General features: G+C 40.8%; 2 long non-coding RNA genes across 2 annotated transcripts; both read left to right on the top strand.

Moving 5' to 3' along the window:
• The first annotated feature begins 1,502 nt into the window (after positions 1 to 1,502).
• Positions 1,503 to 6,091, top strand: LOC119915445. Its single transcript, XR_005446947.1, has 3 exons — positions 1,503 to 1,586; positions 2,699 to 2,814; positions 3,403 to 6,091. It is a non-coding gene; the product is annotated as an uncharacterized LOC119915445 (long non-coding RNA).
• Positions 6,092 to 9,050: 2,959 nt separating this feature from the next.
• LOC119899884 lies at positions 9,051 to 12,067 on the top strand. Its single transcript, XR_005443935.1, has 3 exons — positions 9,051 to 9,180; positions 10,541 to 10,564; positions 11,819 to 12,067. It is a non-coding gene; the product is annotated as an uncharacterized LOC119899884 (long non-coding RNA).
• The last annotated feature ends 9,613 nt before the right edge of the window (positions 12,068 to 21,680 follow it).

Genomic DNA, 21,680 nt, shown 5'->3' with positions numbered 1-21,680 from the left:
TGAACAGTTGGTTTTACTGTGAGAAACACAAAACATTTCCTTCATAAACAAAGCGAAGGACTGTTCTGAGGATTAAGCAACAGTACACAATGTGTATTTAAAAAAATAAAGTTACTCTGAATGACAAGAAAGAACACAAAACATACAGCATACATTTCATTTGATATTACTGGGGCGTCACGGTGGTGCAGTGGTTAGCACTGTCACCTCACAGCAAGAAAGTCGTGGGTTTGAACCTTGGTCGTTCCAGGCCTTTCTGTGGGGATTTTGCATGTTGTCCGTGTGGGTTCTCTCCGGGTGCTCCGGCTTCCTCCCACCATCCACAGACATGCAGGCAAGGTTAACTGGTGTCTCTAAAAATTGTCCTTGGGTGTGAGTGGTTGTTTGTCCATGTGTGGCTCTGCGATGGACTGGCGACCTGTCAAGGGTGGACCCTGCCTTTTGGCCAATGTCAGCTGGGATTGGCTCCAGTCCCCCGCAACCCTGTACGCAGGATAAGCGGTTGACGATGGATGGATGATATTACTGTTTGTTGCCTTATTTTGTTTATTTTCTTAAACCTGCTGAGTTATAACCTGCACCGTTGTTTAGCCTCTTTTAGCTCATAGTGTTGGTTTTCACCACATTTCTTGTCTGGTTCAGTCTCAGCATCTCATTGTCCTTGTTTCCAGCTGTTTTCATCCAACAAGCTCTGATAAAGATACTGTACACCATGTGCTCAGCATCAGACAGCAGACAGACACAGTGAGAGACTAGCTGGTGAACATAGTGGAGCATTTAGCAGCTAAAGAGCAGGATATTTTTCTCAGAGTTGGTGGAGACCAAACCGCAGAAAAAAGAGTGAATATTTTGAATTCATTAAGATGACAAAAACACAACTCTTAATAAAGGTCAATGTTTCTTCATGTCTGCTGGTTGTGTAAGTAGGAAACTGTGTGCATGTCCAGCAACATGTTAGCCACAACAAGTCCGTAACCCAGTGGTGGAAGATATGCATGATTACACGTAAGCAACAAAACTGAAAACCCACCATTTTATGAATGAAGCTGGGTCAACTAGAGTTTATGAGATGTTACATCATGATCAAAAGGGCAAACTGGAGTGACATGTTTGATCAGTAATTTCTATTCCTCTGTACTCTTCTTGAGCATATGACAACAAAAGCATCTTATACAAAATAATTGTCTCCTTAAATGTATATATATATATATATATTTTTAGATATTAATGCATTAAATTATTTAGTGATATATGATTACTGCTTGGCCCAGGATATTGCAGAGCCACACCACATTTGTTAAATACATTAAAATGTGAATATAATTTAGTGCTAATTGGATTTCCTTTGGTGATGATGTAAAATCTGAGACACATTTCAAAGACACAGACAAGAAAGAATCTACTGCAGTGTTGTGAAAAATATATTCAAAAAAGGGCATGGCATGACTCTAAGCGTTTGACTGCTCTCTATGAAAACGCCCTTCCTTCTGACTGTAGTCACCGCAGCAGCACCTTCACTTCTAACACTGAGAAGAAAACAGAAGAAGTGGACAGCATCCATCAGACAGCTGTCTCCAACAAAGAAGGTAAAATATTTTCACTTGGCTGTATTTAGCTTGATTCTAAAGAGGAAGCTCTCTCAACTAATGCAATTAGTAGGCCTTTAATTGAGTTTTCCCAAAAAAAGTTAATGAAGCATTATGCCCTATAGAAGCCGAGAGTGGTCGTAGCTGACCCGTCATCTGGAGAGCTTTACTTTATTCTATATGTGCCCAACCACATTAGGTTCACACTAAAAGTGACTCAAGTATAGTCGAAGCGTTTTTGCATGTTCTCTTGATTGACACTATTATGTAAAGGAACTGGAGGCTCCACTCATATCTACAAAAAAACAACAAATGAAAATTAACAAACAACAACAGGAGGTATGTTCTCTGATATCTACTTGGGAAATTCAAAAGTCGCAGTTTAACTGAAATGTATCAATTGACACGTTTCCTGTTAGTTAGTACAGTATTGACTTGTTTGTACACTACTTGCAAGGAATAGTGCAAATGTTTTCTAGTCATTTGTTCAGTGTAAACACACTTCATACTCATAACCTGCTCAGAATTTGTGTGCCTGAATTAGTCTGAGCCACAACTTATGAGAGAGTAACAGACAGCAAAGTGAACTTTAATATCTACGATGAAGAAATAGATTATGCTGTGGTTTCTGTGGTTTGGATACAGTTTGACATTGTGACTCTGGGTTGACTATGTAGTACTATGTTCACTTTTCTGTAAGCTAAGCAATCACAACTGCATTCAAATGCACTTCAGTACATACAGTAAGTAAACACAAAGGTTAGTAAATGTTGGCCTTAAAAACTGCTACCTAATTTCTCAACACTTAATAAAATAAAATAAAAAATATATAATGTTAAATATCCCAGATTTTCAGTAGTCCTACTAAACATCAAACACTGAGCAACAACTTCAAGGTGTCTCTTTTGTACATTTTAATATATTGCATAATAATAAATGTGAAGATTATGGAAAGTGCTGACATACCCTGTGTTTAATACCATAGAACACTGTCAGTGAAATGGCAGCACCTGCAGCAGATTAAATAGGCCTATTTGTATTTACATTTTGACACTGTCATATACATTAAATGTATTATTTCCCCTGTTTTCAACACTCTGATATGTGTGCAGATGGCTGGCCTGTGCTGGATGACTGTAACTCTGGCCTTCTTCCTGTCCACTGAAAACAGTTTGGTTGCTGTGGACCAGAACAGGCTTGCAACAATTGTAAATGGCATCTTGAGAGAGTGAGTTGACTTCTTAATCATTTACTGAAAGAATTTTGCTTCATAAGGACGTGTTCAGACCATCACTAGAAGCCGCAGTGTGGGGGGATGATGCAATAAGGTACAGATAGACCTTGCAGAAATGTGGCTAGAGCTGTAATTTCAACAAGTTCTTCCTTCCAACTTGTCACATGTGGACGTTTGGTTAAGATCCATTGGCTATGAACACCAGTCTACTGGGTGAAAGTCCTGTATTTGACCCATTCAACCACCCCCGACTAACTCCCTATGCGGACCTTTCGATTTATTTATACTAGGCCTAGTTTAAGTGTTGAACAATGACACAAAAGAGGTAACCAATTTGAAAGAAATTAATTATTAAGAGATCCTGCCCAAGAGATTCCCAAGAGAATAAACAATCCTGCCTGCCATCTTGGTTGAGTGATAGCACACGTTGCCAGAAATATGTAAGCTATTTTTGATTATAATATTCAATCAGCAAGAGTCAATTGTCTTTTGTTTTCAACAACTCAGACCAGAGTTCCCACAAAGAAAGTTCATCAATTTATCCATGCCTTTGTTTTTTGATTGACAAGTATGAATCAACAGGTATGTTCAGCCTGGCTGTAAGGATCCCGACAACCAGAAACAAAAAATGAAAGATCTCCTTCAGCGAGTCTTTAAAAGTGATCCAGGCGAAGATGTGAAGAATAAGACCACCAGGGTGGTCGCAGCCAAAGCTCTGAAACGTGCCAATAGAGAAGCTGATCATGCGGAGTCACGCGTTGTAAACCACTTGGACCACCCATTCAACATTAATAATGCTAATGATCCTGATTTGTTGTTTGGAAAATTTTCAAGCGACACACATTGTGAGAACATTCTCCAAAGGATAAATCGCATCCGTCAATGGGATAATTATGCTGTTGTGTTTTCTACAATATTCACACCCCACACTGGTTTGATCAATACTGACGAACACCGTAGTGGAGCCCTTCAACAATCATCGAATGCAGTGAAGCAGCTGCTCTGGTGATAATCAAGTTGGGGTGGTGACGGCGCAATGGATAACACGCCTGTCTTTGATGTGAGAGACCCAGGGTTCAATTCGCCACTGTGACCCACCCACCATTGTGTCCCCGAGCAAGACACTTAACCCTCATTGTTAAGGTGTGTGACCTCTGACATGTATACCAATTGTAAGTCACTTTGGATAAAAAAGTCAGATAAAGTTGCGCACTATTGTGTTTCAGATGACACAAAGCCTGGTCGCAGCCAAAGCTGGCCATTCTCTTATTCTATAAGGCCTCAAAATGGCAGAGGTGGTTCCTCCTCACAAATATGTTTCTATTTGGGCAATAGATGACGACACAGGTCGAGGTCAGGGTGGCAGTGGAAGAGAAGGGGGCATGGGCAGAGGAAGGGGTGGCAGAAGAAAAAGAAGCCCTGATCCTACAGGTGACGATGTTTCCTCCTCACAAACTGATGACAGCGAAAGAAATTATTTTACTACAGGTGAAGGTGTGTCCACCTCTCTAAGTGGCACTGATAATGGTAATGGAAATGATGGTTCTAATCCAGGTGAAAGCTTTGAAATTATTAGAAATGAAGGCAGGGGTACTGACACAAAAGAGGACAGGCACAGAGGAGGAAAAGGGAGAGGAATTGTCAGGGTTTGTGTGGTGAGGCAGATTGATGGACCCAAATGCAGGACGCAGAGCGGAGCAGGTACAGTTCAGAAGGGTTTATTGTGGCAAAACAAAAGGCGAGCATACTTACTGACAGAGTGGATTAAACAGATGACCAAACGGTGGGAATGTGACGCTCGACACTGACGTGTCGACGCTGTGTCGAGATCCCGAAGCACAGACGTTTCGAAACACTGCTCCAAAGCGTGGTTCAAAACGTCAATGTCACGTGACCGCAATGAATGAGGCTTCGGTGCGTTTCACCCCTGTTTTGACAGGTGGGACACCTGCTGGAACCTGCGATTATGAAAAAAACACGACTCAGCCACAGCTGAATATTTCTGAATACAATTCTTGACATATAACAAATGTGAGACATTTTTTCATTTATCAATCTTTTTTAATCCATTACACCTCATCACTGCAGCACTCATTATTAATTATTATTTCACTAGGGCCTATATCTTTCCTGCTAATTATCATTACACCTGTTAATAAGCTACTGTGTAATACTGTAGATATCCACATTTATTACTATATTCTTAGATTTGTATACTTTATTATATTCTCTATTCACTAACTTCAACTTTATTTCTATTCCGTTTAGGCCTTGCGAGTATCTGTAACAAAGCATTCACCCTCGTAGATCAATAAAGTGTTCTGATTGTGAAAATGAATAGGGTAGTGGTTAAGACATATGCCTTTAGTGTGAGAGATGTGGGTTCGATTCCTACTGTGATACGTGTGTCACTGAGTAAGACATTTAACCTCTAGTTGCTCCAAAGTGCACCCTCTGACACAGCAATTGTGATTTGCTTTGAGAAAAGCCTCCGCTAAATCAGTGATTACTTATTAAACAACACACAGATGTGTTTTATTAAACAGATTTAATTGCAATCCCCATCTGCTGTCTCAGACAATCTGAAAGCATTTGTTTGTTTGTTGCATGGTGATTTCTCCAAAATCGTGTTGCTCATGTATTGATGAGACGTTTGGAATTGTAAATGCTGGTCAGTCGTTGTTTCAATGAAACCCCTACTAAGATGCGTTGATATCAATCGATATCAGTAGGTGTCACCGTGGAGACGGGTGTCGAAGTGTTTTGAAGCCTCGACACAATTTCGGCACAATTGCTTCAAACGTTTCAATGTTTCATAAAGCCTCGCTTTGCCCATCAATACCAAACGGGTACAGATCCAAGACAGACAGGGCAGAGACAAGACAAGCACAGAGCTACACATGACAGAGCGTATCACACTACAAAACACCACAATGACTGGACAAGCACTAAACAGAAACACCAGGTATATATACACACAGGGACTAACGAGCAGGGCCGGGAGCAACACAGGTGACAGACATGAGGCTAACAAGACACAGGCAGGCAGAGAGAGAGCAGGGGAAAACAGAGACAGACATGCAGAGGAATTACTGGGGTAACAGACACAACACAGGTTATATCACAAGATGTAACAGATCAGAAACAACAAACTAACTAGACAGACTCAGACACAAACGGACAGATCACAACAAAACTAACACCAACAGGGAAAACAGACAGGACAGAACACATGTAACAAAATAACAGACAAGAATCTAACTTCAGACAATAACAGAAACCCATGTGAACAGACAAACACTGACCAACTATAACACAGGGATCATAACAGACAAAACCTAAACAAGAACACAGAACTAGAACACAGAGTACCGAGCAGACTAACCAAAATGATGCAGAGAAAGAACTAGAAGCAAATACTACGACATGAACTAAGGCACAGGACTAGGAACAAAGACATGGAACAAAAACCCAGACTCCCCAACAAGACACAAAAACAGGACTGAAACCCAGACACAGAGGAACCAAAATCAAAACACAGAGAAGGAATGGCCAAAATAATAATAAAAAAAAAGCTCAGGACAGGATCGTGACAGGAATGAGCAGACGCAAAGGAGGAAAAGGGTACAAGTCTAAAGCCATGCTAGCAGCTATGTGAGGCTGTAATTGAGACCACAGTGCTTTGACCTTAATGCAAATGTCAGCATTTCAATATGCTCACAATCACATTCTAATGTATGTACATTCTGCATCTATCCAAGGATTTTTTTTTTTTTACATTTTGTACAAGAATATGTTCAGATTTTTACATTTTAACCTGAAATAAAGAAATTAACTTAAATATCCTCAGTATTTACAATACTTGTATTATTGTACTCTATGCTCCTACAAATCATTTCCCAAATACACATATCACACCAAAACACAAAACTGCAACAGAGGTAACTGACCCTGTCCACAGCAGTCCATTGCTTAGATTCCACACTGAAACAACTTTTCTGGGGTCACGCTGACCACCATATACTTAGCACAGGAACAAAGCAAGATGTCTTCCACAAAAAGGTCCCTGTGCTGTGGAAGACATCCTGCCTTGTTCCTGTGCCAAAGATGCCACGTCCCAGTTGCTCCAATGACTACAGACCTGTGGCACTGACACACATTATGAAGACCTTGGAGGGACTGGTTCTGAAACAGCTGCGACCCATGGTCAGACCTCTCCTGGACCCACTCCAGCTCGCCTACCAGCCCCAACTGCGAGTTTAGGACGTCATCATCTTCCTGCTCAACTGCACGCCCACCTGGACAAGCCTTCTAGCACTGTGAGGGTCATTATCTTTGACTTCTCCAGTGCTTTCAACCATCTGCAGCTCAACGTGACAAAGACTAAGGAGCTTGTTGTGGATCGAAGGATAGGCAAGGCACCAGTGGGCCCTGTTTCCATCCAGGGGATCAGTGTTGACATTGTGGAGGATTGCAAATACCTGGGAGTGCCCACTGACAATAAACTGGACTGGGCCAAGAACACTCAAGCCCTCTGCAGGAAGGACCAAAGCTGTCTCTATTCTTTGAGGAGGCTGAGGTCCTTCAACATCTGCAGGACGATGCTGAGGATCTTTTATGAGTCTGTGATGGCCAGAGCTATCCTGTTTGCTGGTGCATGCTGGAGCAGCAGGTTGAGGGTAGCAGATGCTAACAGGCTCAACAAACTGATCCGCAAAGCCAGTGACGTTATGGGGGTGGAGCTGTCAGACAGGAGGATGCTACCCAAACTACTTGTCATCTTGGACAATGTCTTCCACCCCACTCCATGACGTGCTGCTCAAAGTGCAATAGTACCTGTTTAAATACTTAATGTGTAACACTCTCTGCTGCAAAAGTTTATTCATTATTACTGTTCACCATAACAATTATTTTTATGTAAATATTGTACAAATCCACACTCCTTTATATTCCTTGTATTTGATATTTTTCCTCTGATATTTCTATACTTCTTTATATACCGACTTTATATCTTTATTCATATTCCTTTTGCCTTGATGTGCAATGTGTGCAACTGTGACACAGAATTTCCCCTCGTGGATCAATAAAGTATTTCTGATTCTGATATACTGCAGGTAAAACATGACATGACAGGGGTGGATAAGTTCCTCAATACAGGCCCACTTCAAAAATGGACTATCTCTTTAAATATTTAGTAAGAACTCATCCTACACAAGAAGTTGTTTGTGGAGTGCAACCTGTTTTACTTTTTATCTCAACTTAGTAAACAGTTACACTATAACTAGTCTTAACAACAGCTGGTGCAGCCAGCTCCTGCTGTCAGAGTTACCTCACAGCACAAGTGCAGGAGGCAGTAACATGACTCTGTATTTCCTTCTGTATTTCTGCTGTATTATCTTCAATCTGCAAGTCAGGATGAAGGGGCCGATTTGGCAATACTGTCCAAAGCACAAGACAGTTCATCAGAAACAAAGCACAAAGTCTCAAAAGGCCTTTCAACAACAGAAGAAAAAGCAACTGAGTTTTTAGTCTCTTTTCTCTCATTATTTTGGTTTGATGGTGTATTTCATGTCTGGTTCAGTCTCAGCGCTCTCATTATCCTTGCTTCCAGCAGCAGCAGACAACAGCTCTGATAAACCCGCTGTCCTCTACCTGCCCAGCACCAAACAGCAGACACACACAGTTAGACACTAGCTCTCGAAGAAAGAGTCAGATATTTGTTCTCCGCATATGCTAGAGACCAACAAAGAGCTAAAATAAGAGTGAACACTGAACTTACATTCATCAGGTGGAAACAAACGCAACTCCAAATAACAAGGGATATGATGGTAGGTGTGGATCTGTTAGTGTGTTTTGGTGGTTTGTTGTCCCCTTAGCTAAACCTGTATTGATTCTACGAACACTTCCATGCATAAAATATTGTGAAACACATTTGTGTTGTCTCTCACTTAAAGGAAAAATCCCCCATTTTGAGAAATACTGATAACTCTCCATAATAATCCCCATGAAAGATGGCAAAAACAATCTTAGCAAAACATATCAAGTTAAAACAAAATTTAGAAAAGTACAAGTATGATTCTTAAATGCAAAGTGTGGGGTTTCCTAAGTTTTGTTTAGACCAAATTACTTTACAGAAAAAACTGCCCTTCCTTAAGTATAGTATCAGCCAATCAAAGACCTCCAAAGGGCTGTGTGTCAAATACTTAGAGACATGTTCAAATAAGGGCATGTGGATTTGTCCGTGTCAGCCTGTCCTCTACAAAAATGTAACTCACTTCTAACTGTATTCACTGAGACAGCACCTTGCATTGTGAAAGAAACAGAGTCAACTGCATCTGATAGACGTCTTTCTCCACCAAAGTAGGTACACAATTTTTACTTTTATTAGTGAAGTTCTGTCACTACCTGGAAGATAGTCAGAGAGTTGAGTGCTAGGTGCTCTGTACACGATTTTCTCAGTTAGCTGCCCAACTTAATCAAAACAAGTTAATATTTTCCAAAGTTATTGTCCTATAGTACAAGATTCTGTTTGGGTACACTGCTCAAACAAAGGGAACACTTACGTCACACATCAGATCTCGATGAACAAAACATTGTATAATTTGTTGTGAACAAAATGACAAAAATCACCAAAAATCACACTTAAAAATTAAATCACATGTTGATCCGACTGGCATGACTTTCATCACAGCAAATCATAATGTGACTCGTTAGTTTTAATGGCCTACATGTAGCTGTATGCACTCACGACAATTGGATTCAGGTGTGTGGGGAAAGTGAGGGCCTGTCAATGGCATCAATACCTTCGTCATCTAGGAACTGCCTGCACACTATGACTACCTGCCTGTGCGACCCTCCAAGGATGTGCCATGCCAGACCATCATTGACCCTCCGCCGCACTGGTCATGCTGGATGATGTTGCAGGCAGCATAACATTCTCCACGCCATCTCCAGATTCTTTCACGTCTGTCACATGTGCTCAGTATGAACCTGCTTTCATCTGTGAAGAGAACAGGCAAAAGAAAAGCCAATGGAAGTAGCCTGCTGGAGGTCATTTTGTAGGGCACTGGCTTAATTGACTGCAGGTACTGCCTCATGCTACCAGTGGTGACAAGGATACTAGCAAAATGCAAAACTAGAGAACAAGAGAATAATTGATCAGAAAGGATAAGGAGACGTAATTGTCTATGGCCACCACCTGTACAATCCCCTTTTTGAGGGTTGTCTTGCTGCTGCCTCTCAAGTTCACCTGTTGTCGCTTCATTTTGCACCTAAACAAGTGACACTGACTCACAATTGCTTATGCTTTCTATCTGGACAGATTGATATCCCAAAAGTTAAATTGACTTGATGTTGCACTGTGATGATGAAGTGTTTCCTTAATTTTTTGAGCGGTGTATTTCCCTAAACTGTGTTTCTGAGCTAAGTGCTGTGGAGGAATAGTAACACAACAAAGGATTAGCATACTAAAAACATTATAACTTTTATATTCGCCTTAGATAATCTGAAATACATTTTCCCACAGAACAAATAATGTGAATTTTGTCTGCAACTGCTCCATTGGAAGCACATTAAGAAGGGATCTTTTAATGGCCAGTATAAACAGCAGGATTGCACCTGACTATATGAAAGACAGATTTGAAAATATGTGAATATATCCTTTAAAATGAGATACAAATTTTTACTTCTATTATTGGTGTTGTGTCTTTTCTGTTTTTAGATCCGGTTGGCAGCAGCAGTGAGGGTAAGCATTCTCAATCAGGGCACCTCAAAAACATTTTGAATCTTCCTCCTTCATAGACAGCGGCAGCTATAGTGAGTTTGGATTGACAGCAGTTACAATGGCTTCCTACAGCATCACAAACAACTCAGAACTTCAAAAACTACCACTGCAGTATAGTACACCTTTACTATGTCGATATGTATAAATGTTAAAATGCTAACTTGCGAGTTAATGTGTTGACCTTGCATGTTAGCATAAAAATATTAGTATTTAGTTCAAAACACAACTGAGCATCTGAAGTCAGACAAAAAGGGAAAAAACAACCAAATTGGTAATTTCTGGTAGGACGTTATTACTACCCCTATTTTCATTTATTGTGGCAGCAACCTCTGGTGGTGGAACAACAGTAGCAAAGGAGGAAGCAGGATGACATATCATAAATAGCAAGTCATTAGAAGGTGGAGCGAACTAATGGGTCAAACCCAGGACCCTGAAACAGGAGAACAGTGTTCAAGTCGTATGTTAAGTAAATAGTGAGTTATTTTGAATTGTTACTGTGTTACTGACTTTTGTCATGTAAGTAAGTAGTTTAAAATGATATGTTAGTAAATTAATTTAATATAATATTATAGCCTATAACATTAAATAAAAAATATTATTAATATTCATAGATTACAAACATTTTTTTGGATTGTCTACCTACAGATAGTTTAGGCTATTTGTAACAATTCAACAGCTAATAAGTTGAGAATCAACAATTCAGTTGTTTCACAAATAATACAGTTTTCTATTATTACACCGCTCTGGTTAAGGTTTGACTAGGGTTAATGAATTAATTTTGAGAGCATATTTGTCACACTGCAATCAAAAAATAAGTTTGTAAATTAAAAATAAACAGGCCTTCTTTTGTGTCCCAAAATTTTAATTGCTAATTTGTCCTTATTGATTGCAAGTTAAAAAGTTTTCCTTGCAAGTCAGAAAGTTTTGCAAGTTAATAAATTTTGCAAGTTTACATGTTCTCCCCGTGTTTGCGTGGGTTCTCTCCGGGTGCTCCGGCTTCCTCCCACCATCCAAAGACATGCGGACTAGGTTAATTGGTGACCATAAAATGTCCTTAGGTGTGAGTGGGTGTCTGTCTATGTGTGGCCCTGCGATGGACTGGTGACCTGTCCAGCATGTACCCTGCCTTTAGCCCGATGCCAGCTGGGATTGGCTCCGCGACCCTGTACACAGGATAAGCGGTTGATGATGGATGGATTTATTTTCCTCCCATAGTTGCAGTGTGGATCATTGGTGACAGCTATGGTGGCCAGAGAGCTGCAGAGAGCTTAGGAAGCATCTTCAACCTGCCGGATGACTCTTGGTCTGGTTGGCTTCTCCCCTTCTTTTCTCCTCCCTGTGAAGAAGTGCAGTCTGTGACGCAAAGTGTTGGTGGAAGGCTGGTGCTAATCAGTGAACAGTGTTATGGCTGTATTTGTTTGTAGCTTAAATGATGCCATGATTAAAAACCCTCCTTAATAGGTACTTTCTATCAGCTGATTTGTTTTTTTTCCGTTTGCCTCACTAAACAGGTAAAGCCTCACAATACCTGTGCAATATCTACAAGACTTCTCAGAGGTCGCAATAAATGACACCTCCTAGGGAGCTTCAAAACTATTCAAATGTGCAAATATTTCTTTGAGTATAACTTCTAGGTGGATTTCACACTGGTCTCTTGCTTTCCATTTTTTGCTTTCAACATGTTAACCTATAAATACCATCTCATTATTTTCCTTTACCACTATTAACCATCATATTTTGTGAAAGGCTTAGATCACTATTATGTTTCAAATTAACATAGGGAACTGATGATTAGTCCTGCGACCCTGTTTGCAGGATAAGCGGTTGATGATGGATGGAACTGATGATTAGATCTTGCCTGATTTTATTTCACAAATGATTACACTACACAAGAAACCATCAATCAAATTAAAACCCTATCCTGCATTCATGAAAACAGCAGTAAAAAGATTAAATTTTTTGTTTTTTATGACTTGAAAGAATGTACAGTTAAGACACTTAAATGAAAATGTGTAAAAGTTGTAACAGTAATTATGATAATGAAGCCTGGATAGTAACAGTGGTAAATAAGTAGTGTTCATATACTGTGGGATTAGGTGTGGAGTAAAAATAAAAACAATGGTTCAGCAAAGCAGTAAGGTGCAGGTGCTGTCAGGGAGAGAGCCAGCCACAATGGAAGGTGGGACTTTTATATCCTGTAGCGCACTGGGCCCAGGCGCTCCATATCAGGTAGAAGTAGACTAAGAAGGGGCAGTCACACATCCTACATGAGAGACAGACGACAGGTTAGAAATACGTGCAGCCGGAGAGCGTAGACACAAAATGAGAAGCACCTGACACACACAGCTTTACATAACTCTCCCTACAGCCCAGATACCAGTCTTCATAAGGTACAGCCACTGATTCGATAGTGTCCGCAAATCCTTCCTCTCCCTGACCACCCTGTTATAGTACCTTGCAAAGTAAAGTCAATTACTTGTCAAAAGTATTATCACTCTAAATTATAACATTTCTGTATTACGTCTTGACTTCCGTGCATGCTGGTTTAAAAACTACAGCTAGCATACACTCACATTATGTTAGCATCGTTAGCACAGCTTGGCATTGCTTAATGCTGGCTAATTTGCTGTTAATGAACTAACCTTACTAGGGCAGAAAAAATAGTTGAGCTGGATATCATGTACAATGTGTTTTAAACATGAGTAGCTAACCTTAGCCTAGCTCGTCATGTCCGAGTGCACAAATGCACTGCCAGTCAAGCTTCAGGCCAAGACGGCTAACTTTATACATGTCATTCTAAATAAGGAGACAGCGATAGACTCCGTGACCTTGCCATCAGTAAATAATCATTAAATCATGCCATACTACATTTAAAAAGCATTTCTATTGAAATGAGCGACACAACGTCAACTTACCTCCATCTAGCCTGTACACGCTACAGCTCCGTCTCCAGAAAGTGGACGGAGCCCTCGGAGCTAGGGGATTGTGTGCGTGGCCATGTGTTCGATGCAAACCATGAGTGGTCAGTCAAACCACCAATAGTAATATATTTAGACCTTTTTTGACTCGCAAAACTATTTAAAGGCAGCATAGGTAAGTTTGAGAAACTAGCAAGAAACTCCCACCCCTACCATCTGGACTCCTTTCAAAGCCACGCCCCCAAAACACGTGAACGGCGCGTTGCCGACTCTGCCGGAGGACGAGCACAGTGTGACGAGCGAAGGGCAGCGGAGGGCAGCGCGATGCAGCGGCTCACATCACGGGTAAGAAAACATTTAACTTTGAGTACTAACAACTAACTCGGTTGTTAGTACTCACTATCAAGCTCATATTGGATAAGTTTAAAAAGACTGACTTTGATTCAGTAAAGAGTTGGCTAGCTAACTGTTAGCAACAGGTAGCTGTGCCGACAGCTGCGGTAACATCGGGCAAAGCTAAAAATGGGCTGATACACATTTTCTCGTTTCCATCAGTTACACTACATGAACGTGAATTTCGTGTTAGAATCATAACATGTATGTTGTTTTGCATGTTAGAGCTTCCACTTCCAGCTTCTTAATATTAGTCTAATGTCTCCCAGTGTACTTGTCTCAAAGTTTCTCTGGTGTTTATCCGTAAGTCCTTTGGGTGTCAAAAAGAAAGTGCCATATAAATGTAATCCATTACTATTGTTAATACTTTTTCATTATTGTTTACTGATTACAATAACTACAGCTTTGCTTCAGCCATCGGCTCATCTGTGTCATGTACATTGACCTGGTGTGTAATGTGGACACAGAAGTCCTGTTGGAGAACAACAAAGCCCTGTTCCATAAAAATATCTGATGATGTTGATGAATGTTCTTTCCTATTACACAGATCTTTCCCATTTGGAGTTCTAACTATATATTCCTTTACAGGCCAGAATCTGAGGACTGTGGACACATCCAGACTACTGTGTTTCCATGCACCACACATGGCTGATCTTGCAGACCCAGGACAGAGTAACAGACAGTTCAGTCAGGCAGCATATAGACAGCTTGTAGTGTGGCAGTGTGGAGCACACAGAGTTGTGCTGTTTCTGGAAGATATGCAACTGTTCTCCTGATCCACCAGGACAATACAGAGGTTTAATCCTAGCAGGGTGTAATCAAGATGTGTCACCAACTGCTACACAAATAATTCCATCCACTGTGTGGATAAATACCTGTACATTGTTAGTTTTATTCCCAGGAGGGTAGAGAAAATACAAAGTATATTTTTCCCTGTTATGGATAATATTTTAAATAAAACACTGAAAATGATAAATGCCTTTTCTTTACACTTGCAGCACAAACAATCAAACAACTACATTTATGACTTATGTCTCCAATAATAACATCCAAATGTGGTATAACACTTGTTTATTGTTATTAAATACTACTAAAACTACAACCTATATCACAAATAGATCATTTTAAACATCATTAAAAATAAGTATATACACAGGAATCGACAAGGTGTGTCCAGAGGTGTCCTGACTGATTATGAAGACAGTTCAGACTTTACTCGTAGCGTCATATCGCTGCTATGGAGATGATTAAATATATCACAGTCACCTCTCTGACATTATTAACACATTTCAAAACCAACCATATTACTTTTTGTTTAATATTTTGCTGTATCTAGCAACACAGCTGGGGCAGGGACACCTGACTGAACCCCATGTTGACGGGGGTTAATAAGATCTCCTGATTCTGCTTCTAGGCATCTCAATTAACCTATATGGTGAATAACTAAACCGGCGCAGTCTAAACTTACATTGTCTTACCTAATGTTAGCGTCGGAAAACACAGCTCGCACTGCTGTTTTCCAGCTCACCTACAGCTACATATAATTCATTGTCTCTACTCTGGCTCCTAGACCAGTCTGCACTTGTAGCAACAGTTAGCTGTATGCTACAATAGTATTTAGCTGCAGTACCGGAGGCTGCAGTTTCAGGACCCTCGCAATCCTGGGACCGCAGTTCTAGGACCCTAGTTCTTTTGCTACAGTACCATCTAGTGGAGTGGTGGTGGTAATGCACAGCAACACGAAGGAGGTTAACCCTGTCTGCTAGCACTATTGATATCACCCACCGGTCTGACCACTTCGCTCGTCAGGTCTGAGCGAGCTGACCGGGTGCGCGCATGGGGGCAGCTCTTGTAGCAGCAGGGCTGGTAGCTATGGCAGCGAGGGAGAGTGACAGTCAGCCAGCCAATCATTGCATTCGGTCCGAATTGAACGAGTGGCTGTGTTTACTGCAGCCCTGGGAGGACTATAGACAGACAATTTTTATACTGTGCATTGGTGTATAAAGACAGTTTCAACAAATATGAAAAAAAGTGTTTTAGAAGCAACTTGCCTACCCTGCCTTTAAACTTGCAAAACTTTTTAACTTGCATAACTTTCTGCCTCGCAAGGAAAACATTTTAACTTGCAATCAAGGACAAATTAGCAATTAAAACTTTTTTTGACACAAAAAAGGCCTGTTTATTTTTATTTACAAATTTAATCTTTGATTGCAGTGCGATAAATATGCTCTCAAAAGATTTTGTTTGCTTTCTACTAGTATAATATTTATTCCAGTTGGACAAAACAGCAGTTTTATTTTTGTTGGTTGTTTTCATTCTCTAAGTTCTTGTGCAAGAAAGACAGTGTACAGGGGTGGTCAGTCTCTTATTTATTAATGCTACTAACTTGTCCATAATAATAATAATCATTCAGGCAGAAGAATAAGTTAAAATTTTCTGTAGTGCGTCAATCTTTTTTTTAATTCCCGCCCTATCCAGGCAGTGATTGGTCAGTTCAGGAAAAGTGACATTAATGAGCAACTTTATGCTGACAGCTGCATGAAATTAATTCAGTTTTTGGCTGTTATTCTCGGTGCTCTTTCACATATTTTTTGTTGCCTTTTAGTTTATGGTTTACCATTTACAATGAGTGCTTCCATGGGCGCTGACATTGTTTTGTGATGTAATTCCGCTGCTACTCGTGAATTTGGGGTACATATTTTTTCTCCGAGTTCACCAGTAGGAAATCCGACTTCAAGTGGCGTTCCAGGATAGTTTTTCCAGTTGGAGGTCGGGAATTTCCCATTTCTGAGTTTCCTGGAACGCAGCATTAGTTCCTACATTTCTCACGTCATCAGTAGAAATATTGGACATTTTGGTGAAGGGCTTTCTCACTGGTGTTCAGACAGTGAAGAAAAAGAGCCGGGTTGCTTGTACGTCTTCACCGTGCGCTCTCTGTGCAACAAACTGGACGATCTTCAGCTTCTGGTGGGGAAAACAGAGACTTTTAGTCATCTTCTGTTCTGTGCTTCACGGAGACTGTCAACTGATAACGGACTCAGGATGCAGCTGGAAGGCTTCCCACTCTACAGAGCGGACACAGAGCTCTCTGGCAAAACAAAAATGTGGAAGTGCCTGTTTTTATTTTAACAATGGCTGAGACGTGAGATTGATTCAGCAACACTGTTCTCCTGAACTGGAATATTTTATCATTAACTGTAAACTGTTTTACTTTCCCCATTGAGTTTACTTCATTCACTCTGGTCGTTGTTAACATTCCACCGCAAGCCAACGTGCAGGAGGCACAGCGCATGCTGGCCGACCAAATACTGCGTGTGGAGCAGACAAACCCGGACTCCTTCTTGGTGACTTTAACAAAGAAAACCTCAGGCTCCCCAAATACAGTTTATAAAGTGTCCAACCAGAGAGGAGAACACTTTGGATCACTGTTACACCACAGTTAGCAGTGCCTATCACGCCGTTACACGCGCTCCATAGGGACACTCTGACCACGTCATGGTCCATCTGATTCATGCATACAAGCAGAAATTAAATTTGTGTAAACCTGTAGTGAGGACATCAAAAGTGAACCAGTGAAGCTGTGGAGGATCTTCAGGCGTGTTTGGACTGCACTGACTGGAATGTTTTTAGGACTGCTACCAACAATCTGGATGAGTTTACAGAGGCTGTGACGTCCTATATCAGCTTCTGTGAGGACACCTGTATACTAACAAGCACCAGGGTGAGTTATGACAATGACAAACCCAGGTTTACAGCCAAACTCAAACAGCTTAGGTTGGAAAAGGTAGGAGGCATTTAAGAGGTGACAGGGCCAGGTGCAGGTCATTAAAGTAAAGGTTTAGCAAGGAGGTGCGAGAAGCTAAACGTCTGTATGCAGAGAGGCTAAAGAAGCACTTCTCTGCAAATGCCACCTCTGTATTGAGGGGGTTCAGACAGATCACTAACTACAAATCCAAAGTCCTCCACTCCATCAACGACTCTCGCCTGGCAAATGTGCTGAACCAGTTCTATTGCTGCTTTGAGAGTCACAAAACAGACAGACAACATGAAGATTTGGATGGTTTATTGACGTTTTGCAGTGTTTTGAACAGCGTCATCTCCACGATCACGCTCAAAGTCCTCGCTTTGAACTAATCTGCAGGAGGGAGAGGTCCCTGTGAATCATCATGCAGCTAACGATGTAGCCTACAAACTACATTCAGAAGCATATATCTACGTGACGATACATTACGTAGGTAAAAAAATGTTTCGGAACGTATTTCCTGGTTTACAGTCAGTGGATCCTGAAGCCACGCTTGTGACACATCTGGAACTATCACCAGTTAATTTAGCCACCAGTTAAACTGTCACACTGGCAGCTGCTGTGCCATTCATCATAAACTTTGGCTTTAAAACTTCATAAAAGACCCAAATAAAGAAGCACTGAACACAAAATAGGTCAGTAATCTGAGGTTAGTAAACATGTTTTGCTCAGCATCGGCCATCTAACGTTAGCTTACTTCTTGCTTTAGCTACGCCCTACGAGAGGTTAAGTCAGACTGACGTTCGTTATGAAAAGATGAGTGAGCGTTTACTTGCCAAACTTGTGGTGGTCGATTAACACATTGTGGTCGATAACATTGGTAAATGGAGGCAATATAAGTGATTGATATGCTTCTTCCAGTTGTAGTGGAATGACCAATTATTGGGAAAACCATATAATCTCTCGAAGTGAACTAAATGATGAGCTTGTTACACAACATGGGCAAACGTTACACAGCTAACTCACCACAGGTGACACAAAGTTAGCAAACTCCACAGCAGACCTGGAGAGGACAAGGATGAACTAGATCTTGAATCACGAGCTGGTCGAGTTGAAACCATAAACCGGGCTACAGTCCTTTTGCTTGTTGTCTCCTACAGAGAATATCCTGTCAACTCATGGGAGGCAATGTCACTACCGTCCCCTGCTGGTGTAGCTGGCAAACTGCTCTTAAACATACAAATATCTTTTGACAGATCTCGGCGTGACAGAGTGGACAAAACTCCACAAATGCGTAAAAAGGAAGTCACAAATGCAACGTGACCTGGACAGGAAGTGATCCACAAACGTGTAAAAAATGTGTATAAATGGATCCACAAATGAGTAAATAACAGATTAAATTGTGTGTATTTGCAAATCACACTGTATTTTTGTGGATATGATTTTACGAAACACAAATGTAAAAATACACTTTTTGGGTAGTAAGACAATTGTGTATATATTTTATCTCCGCAGTATACATTGGACAAAATTGCACAAATGCGTAAAAAGGAAGTTACAAATGTTGATGATTTTACCCATCACAAATGTACAAATTTGTGTATAGTGAAATATGTATGCATCATTGTACACATGTGTGGATTGTCTTCTGTGGGTTACAAATATTCAAGTCAAATTAAAACCATAGCCATAGTCAACAGGCTATTCACGTGGCAGAAACCCCGCAAAGCAGCTGGGCCTGTCAGTGTCTCCCCATCCACCCAGAAGCACTGTGATCAACTGTCTCCGGTGTTCATTTTTAACACCTCATTGGAGACATACCATGTGCCAGCCTGCTTCAAAGCCTCCACCATCATCCCTGTCTCCAAAAAAACATGGACCACAGGAATAAACGACTACAGACCCGTCGCCCGTGCCTCTGTGGTAATGAAGTATTTTGAACGCCTTGTGTTGTTCCACCTTAAATCCATCACAGACCCACTCCTGGACCCCCTGCATGTCGCCTACAGAGCCAGCAGGTCTGTAGATGATGCAGTAAACATGGCCCTTCACTACATCCTCCAGCACCTGGACTCCCCAGGAACCTACGCCAGGATCCTGTTTGTGGACTTCAGCTCTGCTTTCAACACCTGCTGCAGGACAAGCTCTCTCAGCTGAACGTGCCTGATTCCACCTGCAGGTGAATCACAGACTTCTTCACAGGAAGCAGCATGTTAAGCTGGGAAAACCTGTCTCTGACTCCTGGACCATCAGCACCGGTTCCCCTCAAGGCTGCGTTGTTTCCCCTCTGCTCTTCTCCCTGTACACCAATATTATGTATTTGCGTCAATTGTACCATCCTGGGTGAATTCTTGTCCGATCTTTCAGTTGAATTTGTGTGGAATTGGACCAAAGACCCTCCACAACAACTGACCCAACTCAGTACCAGGTAGAGATCAGTTGACTGCTCTGGGTCGCTCCTCATCTGACTGTACAAGACATTATGGTTACAGGTCTGAGTGGGAAACAATAGTGGGGGAACAAATATGAATCAGGTCTTATCTGAGTGGTAACAGTCCAAATACTCTGTTTGACCTAACATACTCAGTGTTGGGTAATGATGCCAGGCTTAAGACTCACAGCAAACACAGACCACATAATGTCAATTAATGTGATGGCGCAATGGATACGACCCCTGCCTTTAGTGTGCGAGACCCCGGTTCAATCCCCCACTCTGACCCATCCACCATTGTGTCCCTGAGCAAGATACTTAACCCCTAGTTGCTCCAGAGACGTGCGACCTCTGGCATGTATAGCAATTGTAAGTCGCTTTGGATAAAAGCGTCAGATAAATGTAATATTTAGAGATATTAATTCATAATTCCTCAAAAAGGGTACCACTGGAGATTCAATTTGCCCAGAGTCTCCGGACCTCTGGGTAGCGTTTTAAAAAGTATACAATTATTCACTAGTGATCAGTTAGTTAATAATCTCTCAATTATCTTAAATGAATCAGTCAATCTTATATTGAAGGAGTAGGTCCTATGTGACAGGGACTTGGAGTTAGACAATACACTCACACAATTCCTGTGATTACGGTGAAATTTATTAGATAACTAAGGTGAAATAAATGCGGTTAAATACACAAAGAAATAAGCAATGGCTAAACAAACATGAGGCAAACAACAAGAATGTTGAGCTTTATTGTAAATTGGGTTCTCTTGTGGGGAGAATTTGATTAAAACAGGGAGCTAATAAACGCAAGCTATGATAATAACTAGTATCTAGTTAAATTTGGCTATTTTATCCTTTTATCCTATCTTTTATTTTATTGTATTTTACTAATTTTGTATTTATCTGTATTTTAGTCTTTTCAATGTTTTCATGCTCTTGTTTTTTTGTATTATTCTTTACACTTGTTAAAGCACTTTGTAACTTGTTTTTGAAAAGTGCTCTACAAATAAAGATTATTATTATTTTTCAGGAGAAAGCTAATTTCTGGTTAGTGTTTGTTTTGTCATTTTAACAGTCAGGCACAAAATCTTGTCTCAGCTGCTGCCAAGGTGGCAAGTTTTACGATCGAACTGCCCAAAAACAGCACGTAGGGAAAGCAAACATTTCACCTCCTCCTTTGGGGTCGCTTCAGCTGTCTGTTGAGGGTTGATATCTCAAACCCCCCTCCTCTTTCCCTCAGGGAGAGAAAAAGAATTTGGGAACTCCAAATTTATTTGATAGAAAATGAACCAATCCACACTGGCTTGATCACTACATCAATAACAGCTGTTGACGATTTGGTCAGACTGTGAATCTATTGAAATATGTTAACCCAGCCAGAGATCGATTTCTGAATAGTGAGTATGGGGATCCAGTTTGTAAAAGTTTGACTTTTAAATGTGTTGCTACATTTCTCAAGAATGAGCAAACTATTTGACACATTTTTCCTTATTACTGTAGCCTCACTCAATGTTTTTTTAGAGCACATCATAATGTGTAAGATATAGTGTAAATACTATACAGGCAGCATGTGGTGAACACTGTTTAACAA

The sequence above is a fragment of the Micropterus salmoides genome, unplaced genomic scaffold (assembly GCF_014851395.1).
Source record: "Micropterus salmoides isolate LMB-PRFRI ecotype aquatic unplaced genomic scaffold, ASM1485139v1 Ms_hic_scaffold_1, whole genome shotgun sequence".
NCBI lineage: Eukaryota > Metazoa > Chordata > Actinopteri > Centrarchiformes > Centrarchidae > Micropterus > Micropterus salmoides.
This window is presented reverse-complemented; position numbering and strand designations above follow the sequence as displayed.